Source organism: Leucopleurus acutus (assembly GCF_964270905.1).
Source record: "Leucopleurus acutus genome assembly, chromosome: 15".
Classification (NCBI taxonomy): domain Eukaryota; kingdom Metazoa; phylum Chordata; class Mammalia; order Artiodactyla; family Delphinidae; genus Leucopleurus; species Leucopleurus acutus.
The window spans coordinates 69,480,105-69,494,399 of NC_139157.1; positions in this window are offsets into that span (position 1 = coordinate 69,480,105).

Consider the following 14,295-nt stretch of genomic DNA (forward strand, 5'->3'; position numbering starts at 1 on the left):
AAAACATAGACAGACTGATAGATATAGAAAACAAACTAGTGGTTACCAGAGGGGAGAAGGAAGGGCAAATTGAGGGTATGAGATGAAGAGATACAAACTACTATGTATAAAATAGATAAGCAGGCTTCCCTGGTGGCGCAGTGGTTAAGAATCCGCCTGCCAATGCAGGGGACATGGGTTTGAGCCCTGGTCTGGGAAGATCCCACATGCCGTGGAGCAACTAAGCCCGTACGCCACAACTACTGAGCCTACGCTCTAGAGCCCGCAAACCACAACTACTGAGACTATGTGCCACAACTACTGAAACCCGCACGCCTAGAGCCCATGCTCCACAAGAGAAGCCACTGCAATGAGTAGCCCGCACACCACAATGAAGAGTAGCCCCCGCTCACTGCAACTAGAGAAAGCCCGCACGTAGCAACGAAGACCCAACGCAGCCAAAAATAAATAAATAAAATATTTTTAATAAAAAAATAAAATAGATAACCAACAAATATATATTGTATAGTACAGGGAAATATAGCCATTATTTTATAATAACTTTTAATAGAGTATAATCTGTAAAAATACTGAAGCACTCTGTGGCATGCCTACAACTAATATTATAAATCAACTATATTTCAATTTATAAAAATAAATTTTAAAAAAATTTTTAAAAAAGAAAGGGGGAGGATAAAGAGGAAAACAAGAAAGAGGAAGAAGAAGGGCTGTTGAATTTAGGGTGTTATGGGAGATCAGAGACATAAATAGAATACATATAAATAACTACGCCTGAGCTGCAAATGACAGCTCGTAGAAATTAAGCATTTGCTCAGGGAATACCAGGCACTGTGTTACTTCATTAAATCCTCATAATATTTCTAGAAGTTTGTTATTATTATTTTCACTTTAGTGGGAAAACTAGGACTCAAAGGGAATAAATAACTTACCTTTAAGGTCACACAGCTAGATAGCGATAGACCCAAAATTGGAACCCAGAACTCTGACACCAAAGCCTCTGCATTGCATCTCATTGATGACATGTGACCATGCCAATGCCAAATTGGAAAGTCCAGATTCTGGCCCCCAGTAATTGCTTTCATACTTCTCTAACCTAAGTCTCTACAATTGTATGCAAGAAGCTATGGGACCGGTTTCAGATGGTGTTACATTTTCATAATCTTAGTACAGAACTGAAAAGAGCAATTTTCCCACTCATCCAAGAGTAACATAGACATGAATTGAATTAGTTGTGTCTCTAGACAATAAAAGAGAATAAGCTGATTTTAAAAAGGAAAAAATTTATATCTTAAAGCAGCTTTTCAGACAAGCCCACATTGTCTTTATTCCAAGGACAAGAACCAGAACCCGCCTAATAGTCTCTGACTCATAATTTTGATACCTGATATACTTCTAAACATGCAAGTCATATCCTACACTGTCCTGATAAGACAAGGAATAGTGAATAACATTAACTGTGTCACAATATTTTTCCCTTTGTAAAGTTAATTCATATTAATAACGGTTATTCCATTAGAGTTACCATTATTATTACCTTATATCATTTGATTCCCATTTGGGAGCCAAAGAATTATAATGTGTGGGGCATTGTGTTATATAATAACCAAGGTACCAAGGTGAGTACATGGTGGACTTCCAAGAAAACATGAGAAGATGGTATTCTCTACTCAATTATTATGCCATAAGTGAATAATCCACTTTCTCTCTGGATGATCCCATCAAACTTCAGAGTTTCATATATCACCTCTGTGCTGATAATTTCCAAGTTCATATACTCAGCACTGAACTCTCTCTTGAGATCCAGTTATTATATATTATTGACTGCTTATATGTCCAATATGATTCTCAAATTTAATAACTGCAAAACAGAACTACTGATCTGTTTTCCTCCAGTCTTTTAGGGCTCTTCCACTTAGTTTACTCAAGTCAAAAACCTAGGAGTCTTGATTCTTTTCTTCCCTCATCATCTACATCCAATTCATTAGCTAGTCATATTGGCCTCATCTCCAAAGTATACTGAATCCATCCACTTACTTCCAGCTACAATGCTACCTTTCTAGTCCAAGTTACCATCATTTCTCACTTAGACTATTACAATAGAACTGCTCAGCTGGCTTATTCCCATCACTCTCCTAAATTAAGTCTCATGAGAGCAAGCTGCTTAAAACTATCCAAAAAGCTCCTGATGCATTTAAAATAAAATCAACACTCGTTACCTTAGCCTATTAATATTAATTTGAACTGTTTCCCTGTATCAGTTTGGGCTCAGTCGAAGAAGAGATCCATCAGAATAAGATTTATCGTAGAGGTCTGACACTGGGCAATGTGAGAGCTAGTAAAAGAGTCTATGGGATGGTGGGGAAGATGGCGGAAGAGTCAGACGCGGAGATCACCTTCCTCCCCACAGATATATCAGAAATACATCTATACGTGGAACAACTCCTACAGAACGCCTACTGATCACTGGCAGAAGACCTCAAACCTCCCAAAAGGCAAGAAACTCCCCCACGTACCTGGGTAGGGCAAAAGAAAAAACAGAGACAAAAGAATAAGGACGGCACCTGCACCAGTGGGAGGGAGCTATGAAGGAGGAAAGGTTTCCACAAACTAGGAAGCCCCTTCGCGGGCGGAGACTGCGGGTGGCAGAGGGGGGAAGCTTCTGATCCGTGGAGGAGAGCGCAGCAACAGGGCTGCGGAGGGCAAAGCGGAGAGATTCCCACACAGAGGATCAGGGCCAACCGGCACTCACCAGCCCGAGAGGCTTGTCTGCTCCCTCGCCGGGGCGGTTGGAGCTGGGAGCTGAGGCTCGGGCTTCGGTCGGAGCGCAGGGAGAGGACTGGGGTTGGCGGCGTGAACACAGCCTGCAGGGGGTTAGTGCGCCACGGGTACACGGGAGGGAGTCCGGGGAAAAGTCTGGAGCTGCCGAAGAGGCAAGAGACTTTTTCTTACCTCTTTGTTTCCTGGTGCACGAGGAGAGGGGATTAAGAGCGCTGCTTAAAGGAGCTCCAGAGACGGGCGTGAGCCACGCCTAAAAGCGCGGACCCCAGAGACAGACATGAGATGCTAAGGCTGCTGCTGCCGCCACCAAGAAGCCTGTGTGTGAGCACAGGTCACTATCCACACTGCCCCTCCCGGGAGCCCGTGCAGCCCGCCACTGCCAGGGTCCCGGGATCCAGGGACAACTTCCCCGGGAGAACGCACGGCGTGCCGCAGGCTGGTGCAACATCACGCCGGCCTCTGCCGCCGCAGGCTCGCCCCGCACTCCTTGCCCCTCCCTGCCCCCCGCCTGAGTGAGCCAGAGCCCTCGAATCAGCGGCTCCTTTAACCCCGTCCTGTCTGAGCGAAGAACAGACGCCCTCCAGCGACCTACACGCAGAGGCGGGGCCAAATCCAAAGCTGAGCCCCGGGAGCTGGTCAAATAAAGAAGAGAAAGGGAAATCTCTCCCAGCATCCTCAGGAGCAGCGGATTAAAGCTCCACAATCAACTTGATGTACCTGCATCTGTGCAATACCTGAATAGACAACCAGTCATCCCAAATTGAGGAGGTGGACTTTGAGAGCAAGATTTATTATTTTTTCCCCTTTTCCTCTTTTTATGAGTGTGTATGTGTATGCTTCTGTGTGAGATTTTGTCTGTATAGCTTTGCTTTCACCATTTGTCCTAAGGTTCTATCCGCCCGTTTTTCTTTTGTTTTGTTTATTTAAAAAAATTTTTTTCTTAATAATTATTTTTTATTTTAATAACTTTATTTTATTTTCTCCTCTTTCTTTCTTTCTTTCTTTCTTTCTACTTTTTCTCCCTTTTATTCTGAGCCGTGTGGATGAAGGGCTCTTGGTGCTGCAGCCAGGAGTCAGTGCTGTGCCTCTGAGGTGGGAGAGACAACTTCAGGAAACTGGTCCACAAGAGACCTCCCAGCTCCACATAATAACAAACGGCGAAAATCTCCCAGGGATCCCCGCCTCAACACCAACATCCAGCTTCACTCAACGACCAGCAAGCTACAGTGCTGGAAACCCTATGCCAAACAACTAGCAAGACAGGAACACAACCCCATCCATTAGCAGAGAGGCTGCCTAAAATCATAATAAGTCCACAAACACCCCAAAACACACCACCAGACGTGGACCTGCCCACCAGAAAGACAAGATCCAGCCTCATCCACCAGAACACAGGCACTAGTCCCCTCCACCAGGAAGCCTACACAACTCACTGAACCAACTTTAGCCACTGGGGACAGACACCAAAAACAACGGGAACTACGAACCTGCAGTCTGCAAAAAGGAGACCCCAAACACAGTAAGATAAGCAAAATGAGAGACAGAAAAACATACAGCAGATGAAGGAGCAAGATAAAAACCCACCAGACCTAACAAATGAAGAGCAAATAGGCAGTCTACCTGAAAAAGAATTCAGAATAATGATAGTAAACATGATCCAAAATCCGGGAAATAGAATAGAGAAAATGCAAGAAACATTTAACAAGGAACTAGAAGCACTAAAGATGAAACAAGCAACGATGAACAACACAATAAATGAAATTAAAAATACTCTAGATGGGATCAATAGCAGAATAACTGAGGCAGAAGAATGGATAAGTGACCTGGAAGATAAAATAGTGGAAATAAATACTGCAGAGCAGAATAAAGAAAAAAGAATGAAAAGAACTGAGGACAGTTTCAGAGACCTCTGGGACAACATTAAACGCACCAACATTCAAATCATAGGGGTTCCAGAAGAAGAAGGGAAAAAGAAAGGGACTGAGAAAATATTTGAAGAGATTATAGTTGAAAACTTCCCTAATATGGGAAAGGAAATAGTTAATCAAGTCCAGGAAGCACAGAGAGTCCCATACAGAGTATATCCAAGGAGAAACAGGCCAAGACACATATTAATCAAACTGTCAAAAATCAAATACAAAGAAAACATATTAAAAGCAGCAAGGGAAAAACAACAAATAACACACAAGGGAATCTCCATAAGGTTAACAGCTGATCATTCAGCAGAAACTCTGCAAGCCAGAAGGCAGTGGCAGGAGATATTTAAAGTGATGAAAGAGAAAAACCTACAACCAGCATTACTCTACCCAGCAAGGACCTCATTCAGATTTGATGGAGAAATTTAAATCTTTACAGACAAGCAAAAGCTGAGAGAGTTCAGCACCACCAAACCAGCTTTACAACAAATGCTAAAGGACCTTCTCTAGGCAACAAACAGAAGAGAAGGAAAAGTCCTACAATAACAAACCCAACACAATTAAGAAAATGGGCATAGGAACATACATATCGATAATTACCTTAAATGTAAATGGATTAAATGCTCCCACCAAAAGACACAGATTGGCTGAATGGATACAAAAACAAGACCCATATATATGCTGTCTACAAGAGACCCACTTCAGACCTAGACACATATACAGACTGAAAGTGAGGGGATGGAAAAAGATATTCCATGCAAATGGAAACCAAAAGAAAGCTGGAGTAGCAGTTCTCATATCAGACAAAATAGACTTTAAAATAAAGACTATTAGAAGAGACAAAGAAGGACACTACATAATGATCAAGGGATCGATCTAAGAAGAAGATATAACAATTGTAAATATTTATGCACCCAACATAGGAGCACCTCAGTACATAAGGCAAATACTAACAGCCATAAAAGGGGAAATTGACAGTAACACATTCATAGTAGGGGACTTTAACACCCCACTTTCACCAATGGACAGATCATCCAAAATGAAAATAAATATGAAACACAAGCTTTAAATGATATATTAAACAAGATGGACATAATTAATATTTATAGGACATTCCATCCAAAAACAACAGAATACACATTTTTCTCAAGTGCTCATGGAACATTCTCCAGGATAGATCATATCTTGAGTCACAAATCAAGCGTTGGTAAATTTAAGAAAATTGAAATTGTATCAAGTATCTTTTCCAACCACAATGCTATGAGACTAGATATCAATTACAGGAAAAGATCTGTAAAAAATACAAATACATGGAGGCTAAACAATACACTACTTAATAATGAAGTGATCACTGAAGAAATCAAAGAGGAAATCAAGATATACCTAGAAACAAATGACACTGGAGGCACGATAACCCAAAGCCTATGGGATGCAGCAAAAGCAGTTCTAAGAGGGAAGTTTATAGCAACAGAATCCTACTTTAAGAAACAAGAAACATCTCGAATAAACAACCTAACCTTGCACCTAAAGCAATTACAGAAAGAAAAACAAAAAGACCACAAAGTTAGCAGAAGGAAAGAAATCATAAAAATCAGATCAGAAATAAATGAAAAAGGAATGAAGGAAACGATAACAAAGATCAATAAAACTAAAAGCTGGTTTTTTTGAGAAGACAAACAAATTTGATAAACCATAAGCCAGACTCATCAAGAAAAAAAGGGAGAAGACTCAAATCAATAGAATTAGAAATGAAAAAGGAGAAGTAACAACTGACACTGCAGAAATACAAAGGATCATGAGAGATTACTACAAGCAACTCTATGCCAATAAAATGGACAACCTGGAAGAAATGGACAAATTCTTAGAAATGCACAACCTGCCAAGACTGAATCAGGAAGAAATAGAAAATATGAACAGACCAATCACAAGCACTGAAATTGAAACTGTGATTAAAAATCTTCCAACAGACAAAAGCCCAGGACCAGATGGCTTCACAGGCGAATTCTATCAAACATTTAGAGAAGAGCTAACACCTATCCTTCTCAAACTCTTCCAAAATATAGCAGAGGGAGGAACACTCCCAAACTCCTTCTACGAGGCCACCATCACCCTGATACCAAAACCAGACAAAGATGTCACAAAGAAAGAAAACTACAGGCCAATATCACTGATGAACATAGATGCAAAAATCCTCAACAAAATACTAGCAAACAGAATCCAACAGCACATTAAAAGGATCATACACCATGATCAAATGGGGTTTATTCCAGGAATGCAAGGATTCTTCAATATACGCAAATCAATCAACGTGATACACCATATTAACAAATTGAAGGAGAAAAACCATATGATCATCTCAATAGATGCAGAGAAAGCTTTTGAAAAAATTCAACACCCATTTATGATAAAAACCCTGCAGAAAGTAGGTATAGAGGGAACTTTCCTCAACATAATAAAGGCCATATATGACAAGCCCACAGCCAACATCATCCTCAATGGTGAAAAACTGAAAGCATTTCCACTAAGATCAGGAACAAGACAAGGTTGCCCACTCTCACCACTCTTATTCAACATAGTTTTGGAAGTTTTAGCCACAGCAATCAGAGAAGAAAAAGGAAATAAAAGGAATCCAAATCGGACAAGAAGAAGTAAAGCTGCCACTGTTTGCAGATGACATGATACTATACATAGAGAAGCCTAAAGATGCTACCAGAAAACTACTAGAGCTAATCAATGAATTTGGTAAAGTTGCAGGATACAAAATTAATGCACAGAAATCTCTAGCATTCCTATACACTAATGATGAAAAATCTGAAAGTGAAATCAAGAAAACACTCCCATTTACCAGTGCAACAAAAAGAATAAAATATCTAGGAATAAACCTATCTAAGGAGACAAAAGACCTGTATGCAGAAAATTATAAGACACTGATGAAAGAAATTAATGATGATACAAATAGATGGAGAGATACACCATGTTCTTGGATTTGAAGAATCAACATTGTGAAAAAGACTCTACCACCCAAAGCAATCTACAGATTCAATGCAATCCCTACCAAACTACCACTGGCATTCTTCACAGAACTAGAACAAAAAATTTCACAATTTATATGGAAACACAAAAGACCCCGAATAGCCAAAGCAATCTTGAGAACGGAAAATGGAGCTGGAGGAATCAGGCTCCCTGACTTCAGACTATACTACAAAGCTACAGTAATCAAGACAGTATGGTACTGGCACAAAAACAGAAATATAGATCAATGGAACAGGATAGAAAGTCCAGAGATAAACCCACACATATATGGTCACCTTATCTTTGATAAGGGAGGCAGGAATGTACAGTGGAGAAAAGGACAGACTCTTCAATAAGTGGCGCAAGGAAAACTAGACAGGTACATGTAAAAGTCTGAGATTAGAATACTCCCTAACACCATACACAAAAATAAAGTCAAAATGGATTAAAGACATAAATGTAAGGCCAGAAACTATCAAACTCTTAAAGGAAAACATAGGCAGAACACTCTATGACATAAATCACAGCAAGGTCCTTTATGACCCACCTCCTAGAGAAATGGAAATAAAAACAAAAATAAACAAATGGGACCAAATGAAACTTCAAAGCTTTTGCACAGCAAAGGAAACCATAAACAAGACCAAAAGACAACCCTCAGAATGGGAGAAAATATTTGCAAATGAAGCAACTGACAAAGGATTAATCTCCAAAATTTACAAGCAGCTAATGCAGCTCAATAACAAAAAAAACAAACAACCCAATCCAAAAGTGGACAGAAGACCTAAATAGACATTTCTCCAAAGAAGATATACAGAGTGCCAACAAACACATGAAAGAATGCTCAACATCATTAATCATTAGAGAAATGCAAATCAAAACTACAATGAGATATCATCTCACACCAGTCAGAATGGCCATCATCAAAAAGTCTAGAAATAATAAATGCTTCAGTGGGTGTGGAGAAAAGGGAACACTCTTGCACTGCTGGTAGGAATGTGAATTGGTACAGTCACTATGGAGAACAGTATGGAGGTTCCTTAAAACACTACAAATAGAACTACCATATGACCCAGCACTCCCACTACTGGGCATATACCCTGAGAAAACCATAATTCAAAAAGAGTCATGTACCGAAACGTTTATTGCAGCTCTATTTACAATAGCCAGGAGATGGAAACAACCTAAGTGTCCATCATCGGATGAATGGCTAAAGAAGATGTGGCACATATATACAATGGAATATTACTCAGCCATAAAAAGAAACGAAATTGAGTTATCTGTAGTGAGGTGGATGGACCTGGAGTCTGTCATACAGAATGAAGTAGGTCAGAAAGAGAAAGACAAATACCGTATGCTAACACATATATATGGAATCTATGAAAAAAAAGTTGTCATGAAGAACCTAGGAGTAAGACAGGAATAAAGACACAGACCTACTAGAGAATGGACTTGAGGATATGGGGAGGGGGAAGGGTAAGCTGTGACAAAGTAAGAGAGTGGCATGGACATATATACACTACCAAACGTAAAATAGATAGCTTGTGGGAAGCAGCCACATAGCACAGGGAGATCAACTCGGTGCTTTGTGACCACCTAGAGGGGTGGGATAGGGAGGGTGGGAGGGAGGGAGACGCAAGAGGGAAGAGATATGGGGACACATGTATATGTATAACTGATTCACTTTGTTATAAAGCAGAAACTAACACACCATTGTAAAGGAATTATACTCCAATAAAGATCTAAAGAAAAAAAAGAATTATATTGAATAGTTTTATAATTAGTGTTTACATGTACTTTAATACATAACTTCATATTGATGTTTGGGAAGAAGAGATACATAGGAAGAAAGGCTGAGGGTAGAATGTGGTGGGGTCAGAAGAGAGGGAGAGGGAGAAGAAGAGGGAGAGAGAGGGAAAAAAAAAAATAGTGTCTATGTAAGGATGTTGTTCCTGTATCTGATGCTGCGAAAGGAAGGATGAACATGAAGTGAGGGAGGGCAAGAATGAGCTGAAACCTTCAAGGATAGGCTAGAAGCCATGAGAATGAAGTAGAACTTGTGTCTGTCTCAATTTCAATGACATGAGTGACCTGCAGAAGAAGCTGATGCTCTTCATCCTGGCTTTGCACACATACCTGGCCTACATTTAGGAGGAACTGAAGGAGACCCAGCAGCAGCTGGAGTACCTGCAAGCTCAGCTGCTGTTCCATGACAGCACCGTGAGCCAGCAGGTCAGAGACGACGTGTGTGGACAATGTCTACACGTGGACATTCTGAACACAGATGTGACTGCTGCTTTGCTTACGTCTTCCAAATCTCATGCAAGGGTCTCCCCTATTCAGAATCATATAAGGAAGGCAAGGCTCCAAGCTCTAGCTCAGGTAGATTAACACAGTATAAGCCTACCACTAGCCACCTCCTGTGAATCTGGCCCAAACACACCTCTTTTAACCATACTTAAATTATAAATAATGACAGTAGAAAAATTATGTTTCTGCCTAATCTTTCTAGCTGAGTCACCCTCTCTGTTTGATATCTTGTAATTTAAACACTGAGATAAAAGAAGTGGTTTGCTGATAAATGTTTAGTAACGAGTTCTCTGAGGAATTACAAACCATGATACATAATGTTTGCCAGTTTCCATTGTATAAATACTCCCACCATGCTCAATTTCATGGCACCAAATGTGATATCACCGAAAGCAGAGTTGAAAAGAAATACACACAGTAGCACATCAATATGTTGTATTTCCATTACTCAGCCATAAAAAAAAGAATGAAATAATGCCATTTGCAGCACATGGATGGACCATGTTAGAGACTATCATACTAAGTGAAGTAAGCCAGACAGAGAAAGACAAACATCATATGATATCACTTATATGTGGACTCTAAAATATGATACAAATGAACTTATTTACAAAACAGAAACAGACTCACAGACATAGAAAACAAACCAAAGGGGAAAGGGAAGGAGGAGGGGTAAATTAGGAGTTTGGGGTTAACAGCTACACACTGCTGCAGATAAAATAGATAAACAACAGTAACCTACTGAATAGCACAGGGAACAATATTCAATATCTTATAATAACCTATAACAGAAAAAAATCTGAAAAATTATATATATATATATATATATGAACTGAATCACTTTGCTGTACACGTGAAACTAACACAACATTGTAAATCAAGTACACTTCAATAACTATATATATTATATATGTATTTTATATAATATATATTTTTATATATATAATATATTATATATATTATATATATAGTATTCCCACCTTACAGATACCGTATATATAAACAACCTCCAGAATACAAACAATAGTAAAATGTAATATACCTAATTATAAAGTGATGAGTTTGGGGTATTTGTTACCATTATTTTAATGTAATTTATTTAATTATAAGTTTAGATAATTTAATTTCATATTGACTCTGCTAAGTAGAGAATAGCTATCGCAGAGGATGGCACTGAAAGGTATTTGGGAAGTGCTTGGTGAAGATAATCAGTCCCTTGCAAGGCAAATATCTTCTCAGGGAGAAGAAGGGCTGCTTTCGGTGAGGGAAACTCAGCATAATTTAGAGGTTAAAGAGCCCTAGCTTCATGAGAATTTTCCCATATATCTTTCTCTCAATTTTCAGGGTCCCATTCCTTCCCAATCCAAGCACTAAATTGACACAAAAGACCTTGAGAGATTGGGAATTCAATTTATCCTGCTATTTAGCCATATACAAGCCTAGACTTTGGGGGTGTTTGTTTTCAGAAATCGCAGTCCTACAGCTACAGGAGATAAGTGGGTTTTTTTATAACAGTAATAGAAGTTATCTGGAAATTTGAAGCCCTATACTCATCATTTTCGTTCTACCTCTATTCCAGTGCATATATAAGCAACCACTCAATCCCATTTCACTCCCAATTTTCATTAAAATGTTTTACGGCAGCAAATACTTGATCCCCTAAGGGTCTTTTACAGACATTTGATTACAGGTAACTACAGGTGGTAATATTATTAACTGTTTACCTCTGCACGCTATGAACTACCAGTGTCTCCTTTACCACTGGAAACAGGATTATTATGTCTCTAAATTTAATCAGACCAGAGAAACAATTCCTGAGAATAAAGAACTAATTCAGAGAACCAGTTCAGAAACTCTTTTTTAGGGTCCTATTTTTCTGGAACCACTTCCTGTACCAAATTCTGTGGAGTTAGGGTTTGATCAAAAGCTATTAGATGAGTTTGACCTTAAGCAATTGCAGAAGGTGGTCAAACAGTCTATATAAGGCTGCTGCTTCCATACCTGGTACCTCGCTCAATGTTAGCAAGGCCGGTAATCTGGAAGAAAAGATAGGTGGAAGAGAGCGAGGACTAATGTGAACTTGAAAGAACAAGCTGGATACCGAAAGTAGGAACTTGGAGGCCCCCTATGTTTCTCACTACCTCCAGGCCTCCAACTTGGATGATAATGGGTGATCTGCAGGAGGTGCTTGCACCTTCACCACACAAACACGTGGTCCCGGATTCAGAGACACTTAGGGAGCAGTCTGGCAGGAGCTGGAAGAACTGCAAGCATGCCTGCCACCACATGCTGCTAAGGTGAGTCAGCAGATCAGCAACAAGAATATGGGAAATGCAACAGTGCCAGATGGTACGCCAACCCTCTGCATATAAACGTGGATACTGCTTTTCAAATGTTGCTATGGCCAACCCTAATCTATAACTGTACAGGGAAGGGAGTTCTGGCAAATGTAGTTCCAGCTTAGCTAAACAGACAAGTACTAAATCACCACACTGTTCCACTTCTATGACATTGCACTCCACTACATCTTTCTGCTCTAAGAATATATAACAATTCATTTCCACCTCAGGGCCTTTATACTTGGCCGCTCCTTCTGCCTGAAGCGCTCTTTCCCCAGATACTAGCATACCTACTAGCTTCTTCTCATCATTCATTTCTCCACTCACCTCTTCCCTTATATAAAGTATCTCTTATTCCTGGTTGCTTTCTGTAGTGAACATTTTTAGTTACTTAGCCAGCATCAATTCCTCCCTCTTTCCTTAATAATAGCAGATAGATCTTTCCCAGGTATCTACCCACTCCCATGCAGCCCCTCTCTTCCAGATCCAGGGATGGACCCTGATTGGTTTACAGTATCAGAAGATTTTATTCCCAGCCTCAGTAATTGATACAGTGATGGGCAAAAGCCTTAAGTTAATGAATCTCAGTACCTTTTACTAAAATGCAGAAGCCCTGCTGAATATGAACAAGAACACATGGGACCCTGACACATGATTCCTGCCAGTAGACAGCCTCCTACCCAGCCCTAAGATGAAGCCTCTTCTGTGGACTACAGAACAGAAGGGTGAGAAAATTGGGTCAGTGTTAACATTGCTAATCTCCTAGATCAACTAACCCCCAACCTTTATTACCTCTGTATTTTCAGCGAAGTGAACCAATACATTCCCATGTTATTTAAGCCACTTTGATTGGGGTTTTTTTGTTTGTTTGTTTTGGGGAGTTTTTTCTATTGAGTTATAATTGACACATACCTTTTTTAACAAAAATCATCGTACATGATGCAACCCTATCATACTGTACTGTTTTATTGTCTTCAAAGCAAGTGTTGCTATCTGTAATTATCTTGTTTGTTTACTGTTTGTCTTTTTTTTAAATGTCTGCCACCTCCACTAGAATATAAGCTCAATGCAAGTACAGACTTTGAGTATTTTATTCCAAACTCCTAGAGCAATGCCCAGCAAACACAAGAACACAAAAACACCTAAGGAATTAATGAGAAAACGGATCTCGATAGTCTTCTCTTTCTATGGAATGTAAAATATAGAGCAGGGACCAGCGCTGCCATCTAATAATGGTGTGTTTTAATTCTGTTGGGCCACCAATCCCAAATTTGCCTTTCTTTTGTTCTGCCTTGATCATTTTGTTTAGAGCTGAGCTCTACGTGGAATGGTTGTGAGTATAACATAATTGCTAAATGACTAGCATATCTGGCATTGTAAAGCATCATGGGTGTTCAACTGAAAACTTATAGCTGAAGATTGAGATTGCTATGTAAGGCAACAGCTTTTTTTTTTTGCGGTACGCGGGCCTCTCACTGTTGTGGCCTCTCCCGTTGCGGAGCCCAGACTCCGGACGCGCAGGCTCAGCGGCCATGGCTCACGGGCCCAGCCGCTCCGCGGCATGTGGGATCTTCCCGGACCGGGGCACGAACCCGTGTCCCCTGCCTCGGCAGGCGGACTCTCAACCACTGCGCCACCAGGGAAGCCCACAGCTAACTTTTTAATGTTTCTCATTTCCCTAAGCAGGAGGTACTGATTTTCCACTTAAGCATACCAAAAACACAGCCGCTGTTTTTCCATTAAAGAGTCTCTGAAGACTCTCTAAGAATTCATCAGCTGGCTGTGAGGGTTACAGTTTTGAAAAGGAAAGCAACAACAGAGCTAATCCATAGGAAGATAAAGAAATAAACCTGCTCATCCACCCTTAGGATTTATTTTCTAATTTTCCTACTGCTTTTCCTCACTCAGTTTTTACACAGCTTAGAAAAGTGGGTAGTACAAAG